The following is a 7,937-nucleotide window of genomic DNA, read 5'->3' as shown; positions in this document are numbered from 1 at the left end:
TGGAGCTGGGACACCCCCTTGTTGTTCCAACTGAGGCAAAGGACTGGGTATTTATACCTCCATGTGGATGAGTTATTAGACTTAGGTGAGGCAGCTTTCTTCCAGAGAGAGCAATTCCTAGGGAGACTCAGCCAATAGCCCATCAGCCACCAAGGCTGCCACAGCTGGTGGAGGGGAGGGCAAGCCCCTCGGTCCTGAAGGGAGGATGTGGACAGCCCAGCATCACATCCCACAGGAAGTGCAGAGGGTGCAGGATCTCCGCCTTTGGATGCCAAGCTCACGTAATAACCATGATGCCAGGCCATGAACGATAGAATCCCTAGGAAGGCCTTGATGCCATGTTGAGGGCACTCAGAATTGCCAAGCTTCCTGGAGGTTTCAAGGTGGAGTTGGCATGGACGTGGACCTAGTAGGGCAGTTCAGTTTCCTGAGCTGGGTGAGTTCACCCTGCCTCTCTTGGGATTTTTGCCGGGCTTGACCTGTTCAGCACTGAGGACAGCTCCTGGGTGCGGCCCTCCTGGCCCACCACCCCCTTGGGCGTGGGGTGATGGCCCCATCTCACTCGAGGTGCTAGGCCTGGAGTAGGCACACGTGGTGAAGTCCCTCAGTGTACTCTGCCCAGAAGGCACCCCTGGAAGGAGGGGCAGCCCGTGGACCAGGGCGAGGTCGGTGACGGTATCCTCAGGAGTGTGAGAGCCACCCCTCACTGAGTGAGGTACCCGTGCCCGCTGCCTTGGCCTGGGCTTCCTTGCCAGGTCTCCTGCACCTTAACTGATCTGAAACTGAGAGGTGAAGGGAAAACAGAAGTTGGCCCGGAGTGCTTGGACAGAAATGCAGAAGCTAAAACCAAATGTAGAACAGAAAGCCTGAGACTCAGCTACTCCCATGAGCTCAGACCCAGAGGTGGGGAAGCCAGGCATCAGAGCAACAGGGAGGCCTGGGGGCAGCAGCCCCGCTCTGAGGCCAAGGGCTCTCTCTGCCGCAAAACTGCTGCTGCTTTGGCTCTATGGACCTGTTTCTCCCTTATTCAAGCTGGCAGGGCGGGTTAGGGTGAAGGCCAACCCGTCTGCCTGACTTGACTCCACCTCTGCCACTTCCAAGTTGCAAGTTACTCGTCCTTTCTGTGCCTCAGTTTCCTTAGCTGCAAAATGGGGAGAATGAAAACCTTTCTCATCAGTTCAGAAGTTGTACCTTTTGGACGCCCCGTTTCCCAGCTTGTCTTTCCTATAGGGATGCCTACCCCATGCTATAATCACAAGCCTTTCCAGGCCAGGAGGAATGAGCACAGCCCGAATTGCAGGATAGATCCAGGGAGGGTGGCTTCTGTTAGCTAAAGAATAGAACTAAGCCGGGCTCGGTGGCTCAGCCTGTCATCCTGCGCCTTTGGAGGCTGAGGTGAGTGGATTGCCTGAGCCCGCGGGTTCGAGACCCGCCTGGGCAGGCGAGACCTCATCTCTACAATAAATCAAAAAATCAGCCGGGCGTGGTAGCGCACACCTGTAATTCCGGATACTCGGAAGGCTGAGGCGGAAGGATCGCCGGAGCCCAGCAGGTCGAGGCTGCAGTGGCCGGAAGCAGCCACTGTACTCCAGTCTGGGCGACAGAGTGAGACGCTAACTCAAAAATAAAAAATTAAAAATAAGTCAGCCAGGCGTGTTAGCGCATGCCTGTAATTCCAGCTACTCGGAAGGCTGAGGCGGAAGGATCGCTGGAGCCCAGCAGGTCGAGGCTGCGGTGGCCGGGAGCGGCCACTGCATTCCAGTCTGGGTGACAGAGACTCCAACTCAAAAAAAATAAAAAATTAAAATTAAAAATAAAAAAAAGAAGTAAATGGGACAGACACAGCCTAGTTGGGATATGAATGTTAAGCTTGTAAAGCCCTAGCCATGCAAAAGTTGCAGCTGAACAAAGGCCCCGGGTGGGGTGCACCACACTAGGAAGAAATGAAACAGGTCTAAGCCAGGTGCAGTGGCTCTCGCCTGTAATCCCAGCACTTTGGGAGGCTCAGGTGAGAGGATTGCCTGAGCCCATGGGTTTGAGACCAGCCTGGGCAATTTGGCAAGACCTGTCTCTACAATAAATCACAAAATTAGCTGGGCGTGGTGGCACATGCCTGTAGTTCCAGCTACTTGGAAGGCTGAGATGGAAGGATCGGCTGAGCCCAGCAGGTCGAGGCTGGTAGCCATGAGCGTGCGACTGCATTCCAGCCTGGGTGGCAGAGTGAGACTCCTACTCAAAGAAAAAAAAATAGCTGGGTGTGGTGACACGCGCCTGTAGTTCCAGCTACTTGGAAGGCTGAGGCAGCAGGATCACGGTTGGGGCTGCGGTGGCTATGAGCATGCCACTGCACTCCAGCCTAGGTGACAGAGTGAGACTTCAACTCTAAATAAATAAATAAAATAGAGTCTAGATGTCAGAAGTGGCTTCCTGGAGGAGGTAAGACCTGAAGACTTGCTGTTTGAGCTGAAAGCAGAAGGAAGACGAGGTGCAAACTAGACTTAAGGCAGAGTAGCAGCATGCGCAAAGGCTGACTTGAAGAAGGAGGGTGTTGTGTGGGTGGTGCGGCCCTGCCAGCAACTGTGAGGAGTTACCATGTTGTTACTCCAAAGAGGGCTTCTCAGCAGGGGAGGGAGGGAGATGATCCCAACGGATGGGGGCTGTGGTGGTTGGGAGTTGCTCAGGACAGGACCTGGAGCAAAAACAGCATGTCTTCCCTGCCCAGACAGTGATCATAGGCTCCTACCTGATTGCCCACGGTTTCTTCAGTGTCTACGGCATGTGCGTGGACACACTGTTTCTCTGCTTCTGTGAGTGACCCCTCACCCCAGCCCTTGCCAGGCCCTGAGTCCCTTCCCACTGGGCATAGCATCCCCATCCGGTGGGGCCCCCAGCTTCCCTGAGGCCTGGCTGCTCCTTGTCCCGGTCCCCGGCGCCCCTTTTTGGCTTCCTCCCTGCGCTCGGAGCTGCTCCATCCTCTTGCCTGCTGGCGCAGACTGCAGCCAGGACACTCTGCCCTTGGGCCCTTGGCTTCGGAGTTTCTGGCTCTGTTGGGGGGGGGTCTGTGGCTGCCACTAACTCTGGTCTCTCCGTCTGTTTTTTTGTTTTGTTTTTTTCTTCTCTCTTCCTCTCCTCTACGCCTGCTGGCTTCCCTGTTCTCCCCCTACCTCCCTCTTTCCCTCCTTTCCTGACCACCCTGTTTTCCCTCTGCCGTTCCCCGGGGGAGCCCAGGTGAGGACCTGGAAAGAAATGACGGCTCTCAGGAGCGACCCTACTTCATGTCGCCCGAGCTCAGAGACATCCTGTTGAAGGGGAGTGCGGAGGAGGGGAAGCGGGAGGAGGTCGAGGAGTAGAGAGTGAGGGAGGCTGGCATGGGGCCTGGTTTCCTCCCTGTAGATGGGGCTGCATGTGGGGGGAACTTCCTTGCCTGGGTGTGCGGTTATCCCGCCCGATGGTGTGCATCCCCGGGAGCCCGCCGTGGTCTGCCCATCTCTGGTCCTAGTGTGTCGCTTCCTAACCCTCTGAGGCTTCTCTGTGGCCCTCCTCCTCCTGCCCTGTCCCCAGAGATCCCTGCCCATGGGCTCCCCTCACGCAACCTGCTCTGGGGACTCTCTTCACAGTGGAGGACCTCGAGAGGAACGATGGCTCTACCGAGAGACCTTATTTCATGTCTTCCACCCTCAAGAAGCTCTTGAACAAGACCAACAAGAAGCTCGGGGAGTCCTGAAGGCCCGCACTCCCCCACCTCCTGGGGGTCTCTACCCAGTATCCTGTCACTGCCGCTCTGCTCCCTCCCCATGAGCCGGTTCCCATCAGTTTCCAGGGACCCAGAGGACAGGGCATCTCTCCTTATGCCAAGGGGCACTTGGAGTGTTCACAGCAGCCCCCACAGCTGCAGAAGGATCACTCTGGCCCTCACTGGCCTGAGGGGAGAAATGTGGTGGGGCCTTGGATGGCTGGGATGGGATGTGACCCGACCTCCGCAGCCTCCCTCACACTTCGTCTCCCTCTTACTGCAATGGGACAGAAAAAAAGGGGAAGGACCGACCATGTTTGTGTCTGAGGCAGCCGCGGGCCACAGTGAACATCCCTGTTTGCTTCCGCCTGTTCCGGCCAGGACTGCTCTCCACAACCGAACAATTGGCTCAAGGCCGCCACGAGCATTTCTTTATTATTATTTTTTATCCAGGACATGCATTAAAGGGGCTATTAGCTTTTTTCCATCTGTCTCAGCAATGGAGACCGCCCACACAGGAGTGCCTTCCTTTGCCCGGTGGGGCTGGGCTGGGCTGGGAGTGTGTGTGCCCAGTGGGGGTGTCTCCTGACTGGGGAGGCATCTGTGGGAGGGGAGGGAGGGAGGGAGAGGGACTTTTGGGGGCCAGCGAGGGGCCAGCGGGTGTGGCCAGGCTGGGACAAGATCGCTAATAGCCCTTAGTGGATGCCTGTCACCTGGCGGACTGCCTGGTGGGGGTGGGCCGAATTCCTCCCCCTTCCTCTGCCAGTAATTGACACAGCTCTCTTTGTAAGAGAGGAAAGAAACTGAATCCACCCTCGGGATGATTTAAGGGGGAGCGTAGGGGCCAGATGCCTGGTCACCTCACCTTGGGGTCCTTTTGCCAAACTTGCTGAACTCAGGGGATCTGGTTTCTCGGTTCCCCCTTTGCCATATCCCAAGCCCCCCAACCCGCCACCCCGACTTCATGTCTGCTCCTCAGTATTGCCCCAGGATCCCAGGGAGGGAGAGTCCCCCACCTGGGGTCTCCGGTTTCCTGTGCCTGCCGCCAGCCCTGTTCCCACCCTGTCTGCACACCCTTGCGTGTAACTGCATTCCAACCACTAATAAAGTGCCTATTGTATAGGGCAGGCCTGGCATGTCTGTGGGGGGCTCGGTAGGGGGAACCGTGCTTCCAGGGCCCTGGAACTTTCAACTCGAGTGATTCTTTGAAAGGGAAGAAGGAGAGTGGACAGGAAACCGGATGGCTGCTGGGTCTGCCTGGTATTCCAGCATTCAGTCTGCTCGGGTTTCTCCTAAGGGCGCCTGGAGAACAAATGCCCTGATTAGGCTCTGATTCCTGGAGTCCAGGAGGCAGCAGTGGCTTGTCCACCTCCTGGGTCACATGTCCTGAACACATGCCCCAGAGACCAGACCCTTGAGGCTCCCGGCCCCTCCCCAGCTCGGATCTGCTCAGCCTCCTGGAGACTCTCTGCTGCCCCCTGGTGCCAGCTGTCTGCACCCGTGGTCTCAAGGCTGTCTGCCCACGATGTTAACTGCTTTTCCCCACTTCCTCCTCTCTCCGAAAATTTTTACTTCAATAGCCACTTTTTTGATTGGGCTGGGTGGCTCAGCCTGTAATCCCAGCGCTTTGGGAGACCGAGGCAAGAGGATTGCCTGAGCCTGCGGGTTCGAGACCCGCCCGGGCAACTTGGCGAGACCTCGTCTCTACAATAAATCAAAAATTAGCCAGGCGTGGTAGCATGCATCTGTAGTTCCAGTTACTTGGAAGACTGAGGTGGAAGGATCGCCGGAGCCCAGCAGGTCGAGGCTGCGGTGGCCGGGAGCAGCTACTGCACTCCAGTCTGGGCGACAGAGTGAGAATCCAACTCAAAAAAAAAAAAAAAAATAGCCACCTTTTTTTTTTTTTTTTTTTAAATGATCCGGGAGCAGTGGTTCACTGTAGTCTCATGCTTTTGGAGGCCAAGGTGCTTCAGGTCAGGAGTTCAACCAGTCTGGGTAACAAAGTAAGACCCCCCCCATCTCTACAATTTTTTATTTCAATTAGCTGGTGCGTGCCTGTAGTCCCAGCTACTCAAGAGGCTGAGGCAGGAGGATTGCCTGAACCCAGGAGTTCATGGTTACAGTCAGCTGTGATTGTGCCACTACACTCCAGCTTGAGCCACAGAGCAAGACCCCATTGCACACAACTCCTCACTTTTTGTAACTCCTTAATTTACCAAGGATGAGGTCGGGCTCGGTGGTTCAGCCTGTAATCCCAGCACTTTGGGAGGCTGAGGTGAGTGGATTGCCTGAGCCTGTGCTCAAGACCAGCCCTGGAAACTTGGTGAGACCTTGTCTCTACAATAAATAAAAAGTTAGGCAGGTGTGGTAGCTCACGCCTATAGTTCCAGCTACTTGAAAGACTGAAGTGGAAGGATCGCCAGAGCCCAACAGACTGACAACTCAAAAATAAATAAATAAAAATTTACCAAGGATGAAGCCAGGCTTGGTGGCTCAGCCTGTAATCCCGTGCCTTTGGGAGGCTGAGGTGAGTGGATTGCCTCAAAGAAAAAAAAAAAAATTTACCAAGGATGAAACAAGACAGGAAGCTTTGGCGATGTGTCTAAATATTGCCAAGCTAGAAATAGGCCGAGATGGCATTTGAACCCGGGTCGCCTGGGCTCCAAGGCCATCAGCTTCTACCCCGTCCTGTCACTGACCCCTCTCGATGCCCTTGTTCCACTGGATGCCTTGAATCTGGCATTTTCTTTGCCCTCAGCTCCTGTTAGCCCTGTCCATTTTCTTTTCTTTTCTTTTTTTTTTTTTTTTGAGTAGGAGTCTCACTCTGTCGCCCAGACTGGAGTGCAGTGGCCGCTCCCGGCCACCGCAGCCTCGACCTGCTGGGCTCCGGCGATCTTTCCGCCTCAGCCTTCCGAGTAGCCAGAATTACAGACATGTGCTACCACGCCCGGCTGATTTTTTGATTGATTGTAGAGATGAGGTCTCGCCAATTTGCCCAGGTGGGTCTCGAACCCGCGGGCTCAGGCAATTCACTCACCTCAGCATCCCAAGGCGCGGGATTACCGGCTGAGTCACTGAGCCCGGCAACCCTGCCCACTTTCAAACATCTCCTAAGCCCACCCACTTCTCTCACATTTTCAGTTCCCAGGCCCCATAATCACTCAGCTGTGGCTGTGTGTGCAGTCCTGCCACCCTGGTCCCAGACTTCTGTCTCCCTACGTGCACATACTGTTTGTTCCCCCAGAGGGGCAGGAAGGCCCCTGTGAACACTTGAGTGAGGTCATGTCCCTCCTCTGCTCAAGAACCCTCCATAGCTCCTACCTTGAGCAAACGGCAAAGTCCTCCAATGCAGCCCACGGGTCCAGCACCATCTGCTCCATCACCCTCCCCACCCTTATCTCCTCCAAATCTCCCCCACACTGTCTTGCTTCACTCCTCCAGACCCCAGGGCTTGTGTCTGAAATACTCTCCACTTGCTTCTCTTCCCGGCTAGCTCCTCACCTTTCTGCTTTCAGCTTGGGATCACTTCCTCCAGGAGGCCTTTCCCATCCATCTAAAGTCGGTCTCTAGTGGGCATGGTGGTGCGTGGCTATAATTTCAGCTACTTGGAAGGCTGAGGCGGAAGGATCACCTGAGCCCAGCAGGTCGAGGATGCAGTGGCCGTGAGCATGCCGCCGCACTCCAGCCTGGGGGACAGAGTGAGACTCCGACTCAAAAATAAAAAAAAAATAATAACGTTGGCCTCTCTGGGTGGGTGACTATATCACCCTGCCAATTTTTTTCCCTGGCCGATGCTGCAATCTAGAATTACTTAATTTAATTGCATTTCACTTGCTGTCAGCCTCCCCAACTAGAACATCAGCTCAAAAAGGACACTGACTTTGTCTCTTGCTTACCACCTTATCCCAGGGTAGGGCAGAGTGCCTGGTACACAACAGGCATACATTATACGCACATGGAAGAGCTGGCTAAATTAATGTAAAGGGTTTAGCACCTGGTCCCAGGAGACAGTGCATAGTGTTATCAATTGTTATGTATTAGTTACACTTGCATCTAAGCTCCCAGTATTTTTTCTTTTTCTTTTTTTTTTGGGTCGGAATCTTACACTGTCATCCAGGCTGGAGTGCAGTGGCATGCTCACGGCCACTGCAGCCTCAACTTCCTGGGCTCAGGTGATCCTTCCGTCTCAGGCTTCCAAGGAGCT

General features: G+C 54.9%; 1 long non-coding RNA gene across 2 annotated transcripts; it reads left to right on the top strand.

The window, feature by feature from the left end:
• Positions 1-2,692: 2,692 nt before the first annotated feature.
• On the top strand, positions 2,693-4,246 carry LOC103249418. Of its 2 annotated transcripts, XR_503617.1 has the most exons (3): positions 2,720-2,807; positions 3,229-3,353; positions 3,618-4,246. It is a non-coding gene; the product is annotated as an uncharacterized LOC103249418 (long non-coding RNA). The 2 variants fall into 2 exon arrangements; XR_002481371.1 differs by lacking the exon at positions 3,229-3,353 and having other exon boundaries at positions 2,693-2,807.
• Positions 4,247-7,937: the final 3,691 nt, after the last annotated feature.

This window comes from Carlito syrichta, unplaced genomic scaffold, assembly GCF_000164805.1.
Source record: "Carlito syrichta isolate Samal-C Ts95f unplaced genomic scaffold, Tarsius_syrichta-2.0.1 Scaffold120482, whole genome shotgun sequence".
Classification (NCBI taxonomy): domain Eukaryota; kingdom Metazoa; phylum Chordata; class Mammalia; order Primates; family Tarsiidae; genus Carlito; species Carlito syrichta.
The sequence above is the reverse complement of the archived record's forward strand: the minus strand, read 5'-3'. Positions and strand labels throughout refer to the sequence as shown.